Source organism: Struthio camelus, chromosome 15 (assembly GCF_040807025.1).
Source record: "Struthio camelus isolate bStrCam1 chromosome 15, bStrCam1.hap1, whole genome shotgun sequence".
Classification (NCBI taxonomy): Eukaryota; Metazoa; Chordata; class Aves; order Struthioniformes; family Struthionidae; genus Struthio; species Struthio camelus.
The window spans coordinates 6,721,860-6,739,900 of NC_090956.1; the positions used below are offsets into that span (position 1 = coordinate 6,721,860).

At 42.7% G+C, this 18,041-nt stretch overlaps 1 protein-coding gene across 4 annotated transcripts in view; it reads right to left on the reverse strand.

Annotated features, from left to right (window-relative positions):
- The window catches only part of ELFN1 (extracellular leucine rich repeat and fibronectin type III domain containing 1), a 119,483-nt gene that overhangs the window by 51,271 nt on the left and 50,171 nt on the right, over positions 1–18,041 (reverse strand). For all 4 annotated transcript variants that reach the window (XM_068908803.1, XM_068908802.1, XM_068908801.1 and 1 more), the window contains exon 3: positions 3,587–3,719. The gene's annotated coding sequence lies outside the window, so the exon portion shown is untranslated. The remainder of the gene's footprint in view (positions 1–3,586; positions 3,720–18,041) is intronic.

Genomic DNA, 18,041 nt, shown 5'->3' on the forward strand with positions numbered 1-18,041 from the left:
CCTGTGCCTGGGCATCACGTCCCTGGCCTCCAGCACCTCGCAGGTGGTGCAGGAAGACATGGAGAAGTGGGGACAGAGACCCGTCACCCCACAGGCAGCAGCTCTCACCAGTGGCCAGCCGGCCTGTGACCAACATCACGCGTCACACATCAGTTTACCATGCAGCTGGGCAACAATTTTTTGCCAGTATTTCCTTTCTCGTTAGATGAATTAAAATAATCAAGCTGACAGTCACCCAGGTGGAGCCCCCTTTTTCTTTCAGCCCGTTTTATAATAGGTTATAACCTGAGGATACAGCAGTAACTCCTGCTATAATCTTTTCGTTACTAACGTCACTTAGCAGATGGAGTCATTTAGAGGTGCTCACATTTAAATGAGCGGCTTGCCCTGAAAGGGACAGAGCTGGGGCTGCTGGCAAGATTTTCGGGATCGTTAGCCTAGAAAATGCTTAGCAGGGGAAGCAGTTGGCAGGCAGATTTCACGGACATGGCATCAGTATCCTCTGCCAGCAAAATTATAAGGCTGAAATCCTGGAGCTAGATGGGGCCAAACTGTTCACAGCAAACAATTTAATTGATGAATGGAGTGAATTGCCCAGGAGATGATTTTTATTCATCTGTTCATTGTGTGAAACCATTTGGAGAAGGGTTCATGCAATCAGGTGTCCGTCGGCTACCTGCTCACAGAGCCTCCCGCGTCAGACATGAGCTGTCCAGGACTCACCTCTCTGCACTCCTGCAGACCATCGCCAAACTCATACAGGCAGGTGCTCCCTGAGCAAGCAACCAAGAGTTGTGAGTATGGCTACCTCCAAGCTTGCCTCTTTCACCTAACTGAAGATATTACTCTTCGATACAAGTCCTACTGCTCTTACTCCCTTAAGCCTTGGTGGCTACAGTGAAGCTCCTGCTCCAGTGCAGGAGATCTCAGCAGTAGCTGATTGCAGTGGAGCCTATACAACATGAAGAACGGTGCCAAACTAAACAGCAATATATAACTTTCAGCTCGTGCAAGAAACTCAGCAGCAATCTCAGAAGACCTCTACTCTCTAGCACTCTGACCCCCTCACACAATATTACACTCATAGACTCCTTTCAGCTAGTCTAATAAAGTCTATTACCTCTCCAGCTCTTCCAAGGTGAATAACAATGAAAATGTATATTGAGATGAATGCTTGCAACCCTTGAAAATCGCCTCCTACTTGTGAAAAGGCTTCTGGGAAATCAACACAAGGCACAACAACAGCCAAGAAAGGGAGCAATATCGGTGAAGCTGACTTGGCAGCATTTGACCCTGTCCTTGCAGAGGGCGGGAGCGAAGGAGGAGGAACCAAGGTGGAGAGCAGAGACCATTTGTTGCAATGACTGCTCGCAGTGTCCATAGACACCAATTCCAAATTATTCAGCTTAATAGTTCTCAAAACACACTCTTCTTTTTCTTCTTTGTGGCAGGCATGAGGCTTTCTTTGGAAGTCCCACTTTACATCGTTGGTAACTTGGCACTAGGTGGTACAACACTCAATTGTGAAAACCCCGCAGGAGTCTTTGATGTAAGCATCTTTGAGATGCAGGGCTGATCAGCTCACATAACAGAACTGTCTTTTATCCTTCACGTCCTAAGCCTGCTGTTTTGGCACTCTTTTTTTTGTAATTCATTGCCTGGTTCTGGGTCTGGATCCATCAGGACATGCACTGCTGCCTATCTGTCTATGCCTGGAGGGACCTGAACACCTAAGCTCTGTTTACCTTCAGTGTTGATTTTAACTAATCTTAACTGGTTAAAAAAAGTCTCTTCTGAAAGCGGGTCTTAGGAGCTCTAGAGTTGTGCTTTTAAAAATACTACTCCCAGGCAAGGCTGTCCATCTTTCCCTCGTGCCCTTCAATATCCCCTCTGGCTTGCAGAGGTGTTCATGAACTTCTAGCACCACCGCTCCTCCTTGCCAGATTGGCTTGAGCCTTACTGTCCACAGAGCCCACCAGCCCCCCAAGAGCTGCACACCTTTCCCCACACTGCATTTACTTCAAAAAAGGAAGAATGAGGGAGAAAAAGAAAAGGTGAAAACAAGATTATAGCTGTGGGAAAAGGCCACTGCCATAGACTTAACAATGCTGGAAATGGAGGCTCAGAGAAAAGTTTTTCTCCTGAAATTATTCATTTCAATTTCAACAGCACATGGAAGAGAAGTTTAAGTACACTTTTTAACACCTTTTGTACTCAAATTCCAAATTTACCTGTCTACCCAAGCAACAACAGAAATAATCTTTTTTTTAATCCAGCTGCGCATTTTGCTATAGAAATTTGTTTCCATTAAACGACTCCCTTTTGTCCTCTTAAAAAGCATATTTTAAATAATAACAGTGCAAAAAAAATTACACACTACCCAAAAAAACCTAACCCTGTCGACTGTGCACTTTTATACAAAAGTTATCTCTCTCTCTGGATGGATTGATGAAAACCCTTTTCATAGTGTCAAGGTAGAGACGAGAGAGAGGGAGAAAATTTCTTAGAGCTCAGCACAGCTAGTCATTTCAATAGGAAATACATAGCAAACTCTGGTCTTAGAAAAGAAAATGACAGCACCAATATGAACCTGATGTTCTCTCTCTGCTTTGTAAAACACAGTTTTGCAGGAGCTGGGACAGAGGTATACATCTCACTTCTCATCCTTGAGGAAAAAAGCATTTTTCCATATTCCTTGAAGTGTAACAGGAGAATATGAATTTCATCTTGAAAAAAAAAAATCAAAACAAAACAACACAACACCCTTGCTCTCTCCAAAAGCTGTCATGGAAGGAGCCGAGCTACGTTCCTTGCTACCACCCTGCAGAGGTGGATGGCTGTGAGAATTCAAGATGTTTAACCACTTCTGATGTTGCCTCTTACCATCTGTCCAGCCTTTGCTCCTCACAGCCTCTGGGCTGCTTATGGTAAGAAACGGCTCATTTACAGAATTCAGAGCTAGTCACACATTTGACTCTTTCCCCATCTTTGCACTTGTGGGAGGTTGGATTGAGTGGCAGGCCATCCTCCAGCACTTCATGGCCAGGGATCACCTGCTGAGCGCACCAAGATGCAGATCACTCTGATCAAAGATTAGGCTTGAGCACTATTTTTGGAAGTGTGCTGCCAAATAACTCAGAATTCAAGGCCAAGCTGGCCTGGTAGCCCTGCTCATCCCTAAGATAACTGGCCAAATTCTCTGGGCAAAGGCAATTTCATCATGATAAATACCGCACTTTTAGGAGTGCGGCATTAGCAGCTCATGCAATTAGGATTTCCCTGAGAAGATTCACATGTAGCCCATGCTCAGAGCAGAGGCCCTCCAGAAATCACCCCTGGAACAGCAACTTGAGAAACACAACCTTGAATCGTCATCTACATCTGCACCAGCCTTCCCTCTTGGAAATGAATGTTGCACTCTGTATCCGAGGAAGATTTCCACATACTTGAACCCTCCCCAGAGAGGCTTGCTCCATCCATACTGTCCTCGTCCACTCTCTCCTATGCCCAGATGTTTCACACCTGCTTGTGCACAGCAGCCTACTTCTCTCACTCTGGAGACACAATCAAAAAGGTTACCCCTTACCTTTGTGCCTGTATGTTGCTGCTGGTTCCTGCTAAAGTCATGAATGTCGCCTAGTGGTCTGTAGGGACTGGGAGGCACACTGGACACAGCATTGGGGATCCTGGAAGGTGGGTCACCAAGCCCAGTATTTGAACTGCAAGGAAAAAATGAAGACATAAGAGGGAGTTCCATGTGAAAGAGCTTTGATTAATATAATGGCTCCGTCGTCCCAGGGACAGAGTAGTTACTCAGGCAATGGATCAGATTCGGAGAGGCAAGGACCAGACGTGAAAGGGAAGAGGACCAAGGAACGGATCAGCAACGAGATCGGCTGCTCAACATAGTAACTCAAAGGAGGAAGAAATCCACCCATCAGCGGAGGAGGCACTGTAGGAGATATTGGAAGTGGACCTGGGACTGAAGTAAAAAGAATGAGATGAATGCCAGGTGGGAACTGAAAGAGCTGCGAGGAAGATGAATAGCTCTGGGCATGCACAAGGCAGAGGGTACAAGACAGACGTCAACACAGATCTCCTGGAGGAGGGAAGAGCCACTACCACCACCACTGAGCTGGGCTCCCAGCAACCAGTCACCCAGCACAGACAGAATTTAATAACCTCAACCATCCTAACACATGGGATTGGTCTTGCAAATGTGATTTTTAAATCTTAATTGTGATTTTATTGTCTTCTGTCCTCACTCCTCACCTCCACCCACCCACCCCCATTTATTGTTCTGTTAGTTTTGCTCAGCTGGCCAGGGCAGGGCCCTCTGTCCTTACCACTGTTGTTGAGTTCTTGCTCACCTGTGATGCTAGACAACCAGTACAGGGGGAGTAAGTTACAATAACTGTAATAGTATCATCATCGTGATAATCAAAATCTTGTTTTGTTATCATCAGCATAATAACAATAATAGCAATATCGGTGACAACTATTTTGTTATTCCTCCTGTTGTTATTATTCAGATGTGACCTAAGAAATATTTCAGAAAGACAACACAAATCCAATGCAAGATCCAGGAGACCAGGGAAGTTAATTAAACATCAGAGCGATGGACAGAGCTGGGACAAGCCTAGAACAGTATCAGAGAGCTAGACAACCTTGACAAGTGTGGGGAGATGAATGGATCTGGGACAAGTCCCAGACCTCTCCCCCAGCAAGGTAAAACTGTCCTACCTACACACATCCTTAAATACAACATTGCTCCCTGATCTGTCACTGTTGCATTGATTTATGCAGGTGAGGAAATTTTCCAGAGAAAGCTGCCTTCCAAACAATGCCACCAATCACAGTCTGATCTGGTGACACTTTATTACCTCCAAATGATGCAAAGAAAATGAAGAGCCCCATTGAAAACAGCAGTGCCTTAAAAGTATTTTTTAACCAGCACATGTCTGAACTCATGGCAGGTAGAATTTTTCGCAAAAGATTTCTCCTCCTGTTCTCAAACTAGAGTTCTCAATTTAGAGTTACAAGTGAGGCAGGTGGAGGACAATGAATGGGGAGAGAAAACAGTAGCCGGAGGGTGTTGCAAAACTCCCAGAGTAAGTATTATAGAAAAAAAGTGAGCCTGTGACATATACCAGGCAATCTGTAAGTCATCAGGAGAATGGAGAACATAATAGACTAATCAATCAGGTAGACAAGGGTGAAAAGTGTCACAAGGAGGCAATAGGTAGTTGGAGGTCAGTTATGAAATATAATGTCTAAATTGGAAAGAGAAGGACAGTAGCACAACAACAATGACAGGTATTTGAAGGCAGGTAGGTGAATGTTGGATCAGTGATTTCCAGGAGAGTGAATGTCAGATGAGAATATTACGGGGATGAGAAGGACAAACAACCTGGTATTTCTGAGATGGGCACATATCTATAAAATGAAAGGCTGAACAGGCAAGACTTTGAAGTCTACCTCCATTTCAGAAAATGCTGATGAAAGATAGACAGTGGGGTTCTCTTTTTGGTTGTTTCTCTGGATTTCCAGACAAAGTTTGTCAGGTTAAGCAGAGAAAAAGTGGTGCTTTTCCTAGGCACAAGGCCTGTAATTACCACCTCAGATCTGAAAGCCAAGCTGGATCCTTTTCTAGCTTGCGCTTTGTCATCTGTGATCATGGCATGAGTAATTTCTAATCCAGTTAGCTAAGATGCAGGGAAATTGCACAGTGTTATGCATGAGAAGATGGGGATTCTGCATGTGAATTTAATTACTTCTTCTGCTGAGAAAGTGAGAGTTGATGAAACAACTCATTCTCCATTAGCTATCTCGGCTGCACAATGACAATAGGAGTTCAAATAGTATCGTTCACGTCTGTTGCTAAACTAAGCAGGTAGATTCCCCTTACACTTAGGGAAAAGCTTGACTTACTACAGAGTTATTTTTACCAGCACTTTTCTGACCTTCACTGCATGTTACCAAAGCATCACACAATCCTAACAACAATTAGACCCAAGCAATTAGAGCTGAGTGAACAATTCATAATGAATAATCTGTTTGGCAAACTTCACCTCATTTTATGCTCATGAAGTGTTCACAAACAGATTGCAAAGTTCTCACATTTATTTGTTAATGGAAATAATTTGCCATTTTTCCCCTGAGCAAATATCACCGTAACAGTCCATTGAAAATAATCTATATTCAAAATGTAGGCTGTGCTTATGAGCTGCACAACCCACGTGGCAATGTCTCAGTTCCCTCATTGGATGAGTCAGCTGGGACCAGATTGGCCCTCAGAATTGCAAATCAGGACTGGTAATTCTTCCGCTTGAAATTCCCTTTTGCCAAATCTGTCAGCATTACAGCACTTTCTCTGGACCAAATATCAGCCATGCCTATGGGGTAACATGAGGAAAGAGCCAGTATGATTGGACTGTACAGATGAATTGGTCCAGCGCACGGACCACTCCTCTCCTGCCAAGGAGCATCTCCCCATCTCCGTGCGCCTCGCTTGACAGAGACACTCTGAAGGAGTATAGGAGGACAGGCATTTTATCTGCAGGTTTGGTCCTGGTGTGCCAATACCAGCTCCTCCAGGCTCCTCACTTTGTCTCCCCAGTCCCTCTACCTTGCCGTGCCGTCCCAGATAATCCCACAACCTGCCTTAGGGGCTCTCCTCAGGAACTCGCCAGAAACATCATCTTCTGAGTCACTCCCTGCCAGGAGACAAGATCAGACCATGGGTTAAAATTCATCCTGCCTCACTATCCAGTTGAATGTGAAACCCCTTTTGGGAACTAGTTGACTGGGGTTCCTCTACAAACGATGGAAAGAGCCAGGCATCTCAAAAGGCATCACCATCCTGAGGTGGACACCGAACACAGATAAGCCACAACTGGAAAATCTGGATGATTCTCTTAAACCAGGTGCTTAACCTTCACGGCAGCTGCAAAATCCTATCCCGTGTCCACTGCTGGCAGGGGTCAAGCCAGATCCTACAGAGAAAGCGGCAATGCTTGCAGTCGAGGAGGCAGCATGCTGCTCATGGGAGGCTGGGCTGAGGGCAGGCGGGCAGACCTTGCCAGCTGCTAATGAAGCCTAGAACAATGTGTTCTCTAAAAGACTGAGACACACGGAGAGATAAGAGAGCATGGGGCAATAAATCAGGCTTTCAAAGCAGAGCATATTAGGAGATCAATGGGACAGATATTAGACTGAAGGAGCAAGCACCAAAGAGACAGGAGCAATTCTGTTCCTCCGCCTTCCCCCCCACTGTTGCTAAGGAATTTTTTCATTTAACACCATCCTCATTGCTTTTAAATGAGCAGCAAAGCCAATGAATTGCACGTGGTATTAGCAATGTATTTGTGAAAGGGAAAGCTACTGGCTCCTACCAGGATTTGATAAAAGTCTCTCCAAGCTCCGAGTGATTTACAGCTCGGGAAAACAAACACGGACTGATACAAATGCAGAGAGAGGTGAAGACAGCCCCGACATCCAGGTACACTCAATTACCAATTCATCAGCCCAAGTGAACTTGAAGGGCTTTTCAAACTCTACAGGGCTCTAAATTAAAGGAAATCTTTAGATGGATAACATTCTGCAATCGGAGGAGAAGCAGACTAATTTGTTGATCTCGGTAGCTCTCACCTTTCATGGGTGAAGGACCACGGGAGTGGGTGGCAGGCAACAGCTCTCTCCTCACATGAGACCTTAGAAAGGACTCTTAGAAAGAGTGCCTTTTGCACTCTCCTGGAAAGCTCCCTCTACACACACACATCCCTTCCTACTGACCCTACTGTGCCTCAGTCCCTTAAAGGTCTTTTTTTTCTTGCTTCTATTAGAAATTCTGCTTTTGTCTGCTCTAAAGGTATTTATGGCAGAGTTGTGAACATAACCAATTTTTGGAATGAATATCTGAACTAAAAAAAATAGGAAAAAAATCACATCATGGTGACCCCAAATGAGAATCACCTAAGTTCTCCTCAGGAAAATACACAAGTATATAGTCAAACCAACTATTCAAATCAGCCTGAGACTACTTTATGAAGAATGCCACCTCCCCTCCACCCCCCTAGCCTAGAAACACATTTTTTTCTAGAGAAGAAACAACTTAACAGCTTCCCAGCTGCAGCTGCATTGACACTAATATGGTGTTTGATACCTCCCCTCATTGCATTAAGCCCCATTCAGCTCCCTCAACAGTGGGGGTTAAGCACTATCATAATAAAAGATTGGCAGCAGCTGGGGGTAGCAATAGCATCATAGGAACAGAGGGAGCCTGGCCACCAGGAGGCTGTGGGAAACTCTTGAATTGTTCACATAAAAGTTGTTTGCATTTCAGTGTCTAATGAATATCTTGGGGAAATGACATCTTTGCTAAAGAGAGAGCATCCTGCTCCTCGTTCTCTGTATGTGCTCACGGCATCCATGTGAAGGGGAGGTTTCCAAGACTGCCTGAGCCATGGTAGCAACTCGTCTCACCTGGGTCTTCTCTGCTGCTCCCCCTGTCCCCCCCAAACATCCTTTCCAAGGTCTCCCCTGAGAAGTGATCTCCTAAAAGAGCTGCATTTCAAAAACAAAGCCAAAAGCCCCCTAGCGAGGGTCTCCGTTCCTTCAGTAGCTCATCTTTTCATTCACCCCCCTCCTTTTGCTAGCAGGAGCAAGGGCAGGACCAGAGAGAGCTTGTTGCTGAGAGATTTCAGTCCATCAGCTAGGAGAGCCATTTCAGCTGTCGATCTCCTCTTGGTTTATATGGACTACACAAGTCCCTGCAGGACTGAGCTGCCGACACTGGCTCTTCTCCTAATGGAAGGTGCATCAAGCTCCTGACTTCCCACTGGGTACTAGTCCTCTTCCTACCTCCTTCCTTAGATGTTCTCCAAAGACAACAGCAGTCGTTCACACACTAGCTGCCTCCTGCTTACACACTCAGCTTCAAGGCTGCCTTTGAACTATTTAAGAGTACAGCAGGTATTTTAATTATTCACGTCAAGCATGCCCTGCTTGTCAACAAATATTTGAAATTGTAGTAGCCAGCATGGGGTTGAGAAGCATCCTGCCAGGCAGCTCCCCATAGCCCAGCTTTGGGGCAAAGTTTCAATCTGCAAAACAACTGTGACCACAGGTAGCTGCTGAGGGGCCGTGTGGGTAAGGAATACCCAAGGCATCCTGGCAGATCTGTGAGCTCACACCTAAATGACTACACAAGCTGACGTGTGACTGCTAGCCTGGTTGCTGCTGAGGCTATCCTTAGGACACCTCCTCTCACAGTTCATGCCTAGAATATCTGCCTAACGTTTCACTAGTGCTGAGAGCTTCCATACCCCATGCCGCTGGATTAGCTCTTGTAATATTTTAAGGGCGCTGGTATTACCAAGGCGCAAGGAAATAGATTGGTACTTGTAGAGCACAGCTGGGCAGCTTCAGATGAAGACAATAGCAGAGACGACATGTTTCCTCGCTGCCTTGAGCTGCTCCCAGGGCTGTATACGAAGAGCTGCTTTGCAAATCAAGCCCTCTTCTCTCTGTGGTAGAAGCTGACATGTCTCTACCTGCTTCCTACTTCCTGATACCATCAAAAATATTTGCTGCAATGGCACCCTCTCCATGGTCTCCTGCCCAAAAAAAACCAAAGCGACAATTCCTCCCTGGGGCCTGGCACCAGAGGTGAGCTTGGCTTAAGGCAGAATGAGCTCATCTTTGGAGAGAGGAAATAGCTGCAGAAAGAAGGACAGCATCCCACCAAAATGGCTGGAAGAAAGGCAGCTTGCATTAAACTGAGCCATACTTGTGTCAGGCTGACAGAGGCCGTTCCTCAGCTCTGCACCACCATCGTGAGTCGGGGCTGAGCATCCCGCATGACAGAAGGATCGATGGTTTGGGCTCCTTCACTTTCACCCAACTGAGGCTCAATTCAATGTGAGCTTTCTCTTTCAAAGCTGTTTTGATTTTCTCTCTGATGTTCCTTTCCCTTGGAGGTGGCTCTTGGTTATTTTTCCTATTTCTGACACTTATTAAGTGGTTCTTCTTCCCTGCCTGTGCTCACCATTTTTCCTGGTGTCAATTTGGAGGATTTCCAGGAGCTCCAAGAACACTGGATGTAAATACTTTCCCTCCTCTATGTGAGCAAGACCCTCATCACGGGTATCCCTGAGTTTCAGGGCCCTTCTCCAGCAGTAACATCATGTGGGCAAAGCCTATGGGCAGGGAGAGTCCCACTAAGGTTTATCATGTAGCTGTGGTGTGGAGGTCTTCAAACCCACTGGACTGTTACAGCCTACCCCTTTCTTTTTAAACTTACAGGTTTTTCTAATGCTAATTTCCACCACATGCTCCATTCGAAGCTCTAATAATGAACAACTGCTTTCTTCCTTTCTTTCCGATTTCATATTCATGAGTCAGGGTTTCCTGGCACTAAGCGTAAATGCTAAACGGAAATCGCTGCACAGTGACATGTCTGTGTAGCTTCACTGTCCATTTATTTGCCTTTTCAAAGAGCTGCTGTGTTAAGCAAACATCTCTGCCTGGATCCTATCTGGAGGAGTTTGTCTGGTACAGCATGGTGCCTGCCGGGGTGGGGGAAGCGGCTGAGTGTGTGATGGTGTCTCCTAGCTCTGTTTTTGCTTGAGGGTATTTCTTGTACAATAGTTTGAGCTCAGTGAATACCTCAACCTTTCCTTGACTATTTGCTTGAGTTTTGGCAGGCTCTGTTCAGAGCTGACACAGCCAAGGCTGAACCAGGGAACTCCCAGAGTGAAACATATCAATTGCTTCATCTCAGACTCCTCCTACGGCTCCGGCAGGCAGCAACGGGCAGATGTCTTGGCAGGGGAGGCAAAGAGACACCTGTAACATTGCTGGGCAAATTATTTTGTCTGGCGACTAGAAAATTTACTCACACACAAAAAATCCATTTCAGGATTCATCCAAACTTAAGGCCTCCCGAAAAAGCAGGGGCAAAAGGAACGCTTGTTTTGCATTAACCACCATGGTCAAAACATTTCAATATTTTCCCTGGAGATTATGTTTCCATTTTGAATTTGAAGTTGTTAAAAACAGGCAAGGGCAAAATATAATCTGAAAGCATAAACGAAAGGAATTAAATGTTGATATATTTCCAGTGATCCAAAGCACATATTCTTTTCTGCAGAGCTGCTGAGCAGAAGTAGCTGCTCCTCCTTGTAACTCGCCTTAGGTGGAAGCTTTGGACACACAAACTCATGTCTTGAAGTTACCTCTCCACCAGGCTGTCCTGTCCTGCCAGCTGAGCGCCACCTCCATCTGCCTCATCTTATGAAGCACATTCTAGCCATTCAAGATGTTGCTGTCCTCATCTATCCAGTCGGCAACCAAAGAGGAGCAGGTATCTGCACGCTGGGAGCGAGGCCACCAGTTTGGAGCTGGTATTGTGCTTTGCTTGCCTGCGCTCGCAGTCTGCTGTCTTCAGTAATACATCAGCTGAAGACGGCTTTTCTCCAAGATGTTGGGCTGGAAAGGGGGACAACTGATGCCCAAGAGGGTAAAGTTTCCCCTAAGAAGACCCGCCAAGACCAATGCTCTGGGCTACTCTGCCACTTCTGCTCCTGTGATGGCCATCTCCATGGGACAAGAGGGGCAGCTGAGGAACTGCCCACAGGAAGTGGCAGCTCTCTGCTCTTCAACCATAAGAGCCCTTATCTCACCTCAGCTGAAAAGCAACACGTTCACTGCAGCCTCCTTCTCCAAGGCCCAGTGGATGCCCTATAATTCCTTATGCTGTTGCTACTCTGCTGCGTTCTCATTTTCCTTTTGTGCTCATCCCTTGCCTTTCTCCTTGTGTTGCCCTTCCACAAATGCTTTAACAAATGAGCTCATAGGAAGGCAAGTGCGAGGAAATATGACATCGGAAATGAGGATGACAGAAGAATTTCAGACCATGAGAAAAGAACTCACAGATGTGAATATTTGCAACTGACCAGCTGAAGGTTTGCATTCCTGCTCATGGAGGACATGCTGTGTGACACGTATTAAATCAAACTAACCAATAGAGACTGCATTTTGAATACTATCTGCATGGAATAGACCCTTGTGAGGAAATCATACAGCAATATTTATTAGTGGCAATGATTCAGCAAGTAATAGGAAAAAATGTTCCTCAAACCATCATCAGCTTCTCATCGATGATTCTCAGATGGGACTGAAGGTAAAAACTATTTCATTGAAGAGGTATTCAGTTATGGTAAAACTGTCATGTGGCTCTCCCTGAGAAAGAAGAAGTCTAATTGTCAAAAGTGACTTAGGCTTGAAAGCTGCAGGGAAATGTAAGTTGCATTTGAATAGGGGTTTCAAATTCTATCTTTAGGGACCTGAAAGCATAGCTAGATCTCACACAACTGAAGGTGTCTTGCAACTGAATGTCTAGATTAAGGTAATTGTCTAGACTTCTTTTATCGTCAGTGAACAGAGATGCACACCATCCCCCAGAGAGTGATTCATTCTTCCTTAGACATCTATTTTAGGATGGGATAAATTGCATTCTGGAGGTGTTGAACTTTCTCTAACTATGGAGGAGTCTAGATGATGAACTTAGGCTAGACACTTAACCTTTACATTGCTAAAATTAGGCAGTCCTCAAGTCTGGTGAAAGCATCCGAAGTTATGGCAGCACAATGTCGTAGCAACTGGCACGTTAGGAGCGCTTGGCCAACGCCTACAGTGAGCTGACACAAGAGAAGCAGTGCTCTCCTCAGGCAAGAAAAGGATGAGCAGAAATCCTCTCTGTCACAAGCACCTACTGTGGTGATCTCAGTGTTTAACTGAGACCTGAGGACACTTCAGTGCCTGATCACATCATCTAATTCATTCGTAGCACACCAAAGGTACAGACTACATCCAATTCCTTCCAAAGGCTGGCCTGAAAGTTGTAATTTTGCAATCCCAGGAGGAAAGTAGTGACCAGTCGGTCTCTCAAGGGAAACTGAGTGTAGTCTTTCAAAAAGATCAAGCCTTTTACTTACGGACCTTGGGCTTTCCTGGGATACTTCAAGCATTCAAAAATCAACATTTTAGTTTTGAGAAATCAGCTGTACCCCTCTTCTTCTTTTTGAGCAGCCATGTCTTGCATTTTGAAGGGTTTTTCTACAACCTTGAGAGCCAATCTGGGGTGGCCCCAGGCATGATACCGTTGGCTCCTTGTCTCAGTGTTGCTGTGGTCTGGGGTCAATGATAATAATCTGCAGTGGAGCTGGAGCCCTGCGGATGAAGAGGGCTTGGTATTTCCACTGTTGCTGAAAGATACCTTTTAATATATCAAAATCTGTCCAGGTCTGATTGCTAGTCCAATTGCAAAAACATTCTCACTGTCTCCTAAGGGCTTTTAGCTATGAGTTCCTCAGAAGACAATGAGGTTATTTTTGCAATGACTTTGAGGGGGCCAATATCAGTCCTCTCAGAAGAGCAAGATCTATACACCCCTCAGAGCTTCAGGTCAAAACCCTACAACTTCCACTGCTGCTCTATATACACAGGCCAGGTTATTTGTGCAAGCCCAGGACTGGAGCTACAGGAACTCCATAGGAGAACCAGACATTGCAATTTCAAAGATCAACATGAGAAAATGATAAAGAAATAATGGAGTAAATAGAAGGAGAGGTTACCAGAGGAAAGGCAGACTGCCATCCATAAATAGCCTTCTAAAGGAAGTGTTTGCAACAGGTTCTGAGGGGCAGTTAAATTACAAAGAGTATGTCAGCACCCTTCTCCAAAGCTAACAAGAACAGTGGGAATAAAACTCACGAGGCTAAAGACAGAGCTGGAGTTTTTTAATTACCCAGAGTAGGTGGCTTTAATTCACAAGGAGAAAGATCTGTGCTCCTTCCTGGGGTGTACCACTGCCAAAGAGATGCAGAATGCAGCTGACGACAATAAGCTGATGGCTAAAATCCAAGGGGACCCTTAGGAGCCAGGGGAATGCCTTCAGGGCTTCCAGTTCTATATACCAACTGGTTTGCCCTTATCAGAAAAAAATTATGCCTTCTCCTGACTCATCTGGAAAAGCAAGATGGAACGTATTTATTTAAGGGAGCGTTCATGGTGCTCACTGGAACATGTTCAAGAGAAGGCTGAGCAAGACTCCAATTCACCATGTGATACCAAAAGTAATGTAGACTGTGCATGGACTATGCAGTTAATGTATTTTGGGAAAAAGTCTGGTAGTCTGAAATAACAGACAAGCACTGTGACCTCAAGGAGATAGAGATCTAGATTCCACACTGCAAATCCTTCTCCACCTTGAAGACAGTAAGTGATATACAAGTGAAAATAAATGATATATATCTATATATATATTTTATATATATAAAATATTGTATTTATGTACATATATACTTATACAGCAATGCACACGCACTATATGCACAGAATATACGTGTGCATGTTTATATATATATTATATACACATTATATGTACATATATACAATATATGTGCATATTTATATATATTCATATATATTGCATGCGTATGCAATATATGTGAACGTATATACTCACTCACATATACTATCTATCTATCTAGAGACATGTACACACACACATACTTCTTCAAGCCTAGTGATATAAATTATATTCCTGGAACTGAACCGATTTACTTAATAGAATGACGATGCAGCCTATGAGATATAGCACTAAGCATTCTTTCTCTTTTTCTGTCTACTTAAGCCACTGAGTGACCTGAGACAAGTTTCACCAGCTGAGCCTCAATTTTTCTGCATTTAAAAACAGACTGGTGTTATTATAAAATGTTGGAGATCTCCTAAGGAAAGACTCTGCATGAGAGATTTTTTTATTTTAAATTCTGAGAAGTAGTAGCCAAACGCTAGTTCTTAAATACAGCTGGTGAATATATGAGAAAAATTGATTTCTGCAGAAGACTACATCATTTAGCTGAAAAGTCAATAATCATCCTCCATACTAGCATTCAAATATTTGATAGAAAAGATTCAAATAAAGGTATATTTTGGGTCCAGTTTCTTCACTGGAAAACAAGGAAAACACAACATTAAACTCAGTTTCAAATACTGCGTTGATAGAGAACACAAATGTCAGTATGACCATCTTAGAGATGATATTTTAGAATATGTAAAATTAAATGACTCAGGATTACTCATGATGATATCCCACAAGAAGCAGCAAAGGTTCTTATTTCAGGAAAATTCTAGGAATTGCTAACAATGTAAAGAAAATGTAGTTATAAAAGCTGCCTCCCTTGATAAAGAAATACAAAGACTTCAGGCTCTACAGATGAACATTGTGAACCAAAAGCAAGATAGAATACTAACAAGTGTAACGGAGATCTCAATATATAACCAAGGGAAAAAGCAAAATCACAAATAAAATCGGCCAAAAGAGATTTCCATGAAAATGGCAGTAAGATAAAAGGATTTGACTTGTCGTCTTACAAGGGAGCTCATATAGAGAGATACATTAAAATATGGAAATTTTCCAGAACAAACAGAAAATTATTTAAATAGGAAGATGCAGTTCAGTCAGGAAAAAAACAAAAATGAACAAAAAACCCCACAGTATTGAGCAGTACCAGCACTCAAAGGACTATACCTTGATTCTTGGTGAAGCTTGGGACCAGCTGGCTTTATAGACAAGTGTTCCTGGTCAGACATTAGAATGCTTTCCCACCAGAAAGTTGCATTCTAGCAAAACTGAAATTTCTCCTGATATGTATTAGTTCTGGCAAAATCTCATTTTAAAAGAATTAGAAATGCCTTAATAAGTCAAACATTTCATTTCAAGACTTTCATTTCTATTTTTATCCAATAATATAATTTTCATACATTCATATCCCAATGACATTTAAATTAACCCGAAAAATACTTTAAAACTAACTTAATGTCATTCTATTCAGAATGCAAACAAATGTCAAAATCTTGTAATTTCCTGTAAGCTATAAATTCTTACATCATCCTACTGCTAATTCTTTAGGCTTTCCAGGTAGCCATTCTAGAATTTGTAGAGAAATACAAAAAAAAGGCTGACTCCTGAAAACATTGAGGTATGTTATTGTTATTCTCATACGAAACAAATAGATAACTATAAGCGAACAGGTCTTTTGGCCACAGATTCAGTCCAAAATGTAAGTATCACGACTGCAGTCTGTTAAACACACTCAATGTATACAAACAAGACGACTGTCTTTAGACTGTAATGCATAGGGAATTGCACCCACTCTACCTAAGTGAAGAAAATGGATTTTAAACACATTTTTGGGTACCGAAAAAGCATCAGACCGTGTAGAGTGGCCACACCTCATGAGCATTCCTTATTTGCCTGGATTTGGTTTTATATTTAGAAATGCTATAATTATTTTATATTTAATCAAATGAAATAGTTTTCTGATAGATGATTCACTCATTTAATCTCCCCACAAAAAGGTCTGCAGATAAGACTGTGTTTTCATTGCATCTGTTCCTCTGGTAGAAAAAAATAATTTCAATGGAAATGTTGCAAAAACCAGCCTTTTCTATCCAGATGTTCTATTTCCATATTTCTGATGCCACCCTGCCTCCAACCATTTATTTAGATTTACATGAAGTAACTAGTATAGGACAGATACCAGACTACAAAATAAATATTCAAAAGCATAACGATTGCCTTTGAAGATGATTTTTGGAAGCACAAAACAAAAGCTGCAATCTCTTGTCCATATACAAAAATAAACACTAGGGGACAGATTTAATTCATTAAATAGTTTCATCCTATAAGGTGCTGTTATACAAGTTTCAGAACAAAATTGCAATCTAGAACAAAAAATACAAGTTCCAACCTAGTAGATAACGCATCATTTGTACGGAATCGTTTCTTCCTAATTTCTGTTCACTCTGTGGGTTATTTCCGGAAATATTCAAGATCTCTTTGGCACTTCTACAAAGTGCAACTATAACCCTACAAGTTTTTTAATAATAAACCTCTTAAGTCAGATATATCAAACAATTTTCCACAACTGCTTTTAAAGTAAACCAGTGTTAAGGTTATCTATAATAGTACTGGGCAGTAAAGTTATAAGCAATAGATATGACCAGCCTTAAGGAATCTGTCCTCAAGAAAAATCTGTAATATAAGATAATACTAGGCCCAATTCTGTGTTGTGCTGCACAATAGAGTTAATTACACCAATGCAGAGTTTGTACAAGGTATACCACAAGGATAAAATTAAGCCTTTTGTACTCAGAGAATTGGGCAAAAGATACTGCAAGATAATGCAAGTTACCACAATTATGATTCTCCTGTTTTCTCCTAAAGTACTTATCATCAGAAAAAACAATCTAGAAGACATTGCATAAAGTACCTGGGATTTGTATTATAATAATGATCATATGCTATAGTCAGGGACAGGGATTTTACCTATGATCCACTCAACTGAAAAGATAGGTCCTGCTCCACAGAAGCTGGATTGTAAAGTTATAGTCTTCTGGGGTATGGAGCAGGCAGGAGAGCAAAAGGAGAAAATATTTGTCAGTTTTTAATGTCATTGCTTGACAGCATCAAGTCCTAACCGATGTCAAAATTTTTATAGACTTCGCTTCAAGAAGCAAATACTAAAAGACAAAAATCAGAAAAACAATTAAAATGGGTTACAGTGAGAGGGCTCTTTTTTGCTTATATACATGCAACTTTGCAACAACAAAATCATATTTTACTACAAGTAGCTCAAAATATACCTGAGTAGGAGAATCCTGCTCTCATTAGATAAAAACTATAGGTAAAATTCTTGCAAGGTCTGAATTAAAAAATAAGTCATCAAGATAAAAGCAATTGCTTTTCAAATGGGCAAGCAAAAATGGATTGATATAATAATATGATTAAACAGCTAGTGCATGTAATTTGATGGTAAGTCCGTATAAAACTTAATACATCTTCTATTGTGCCTCTTCCAGATTATGGTCTTGATGTTACTGATTCATGAGCAGTGTTGGAGAAACTGCAAGTGAGGAAAGGAGCTTCCAGCATGTAATTTGGTTTTGTCCTAAAATACAGACATATTGTCAGG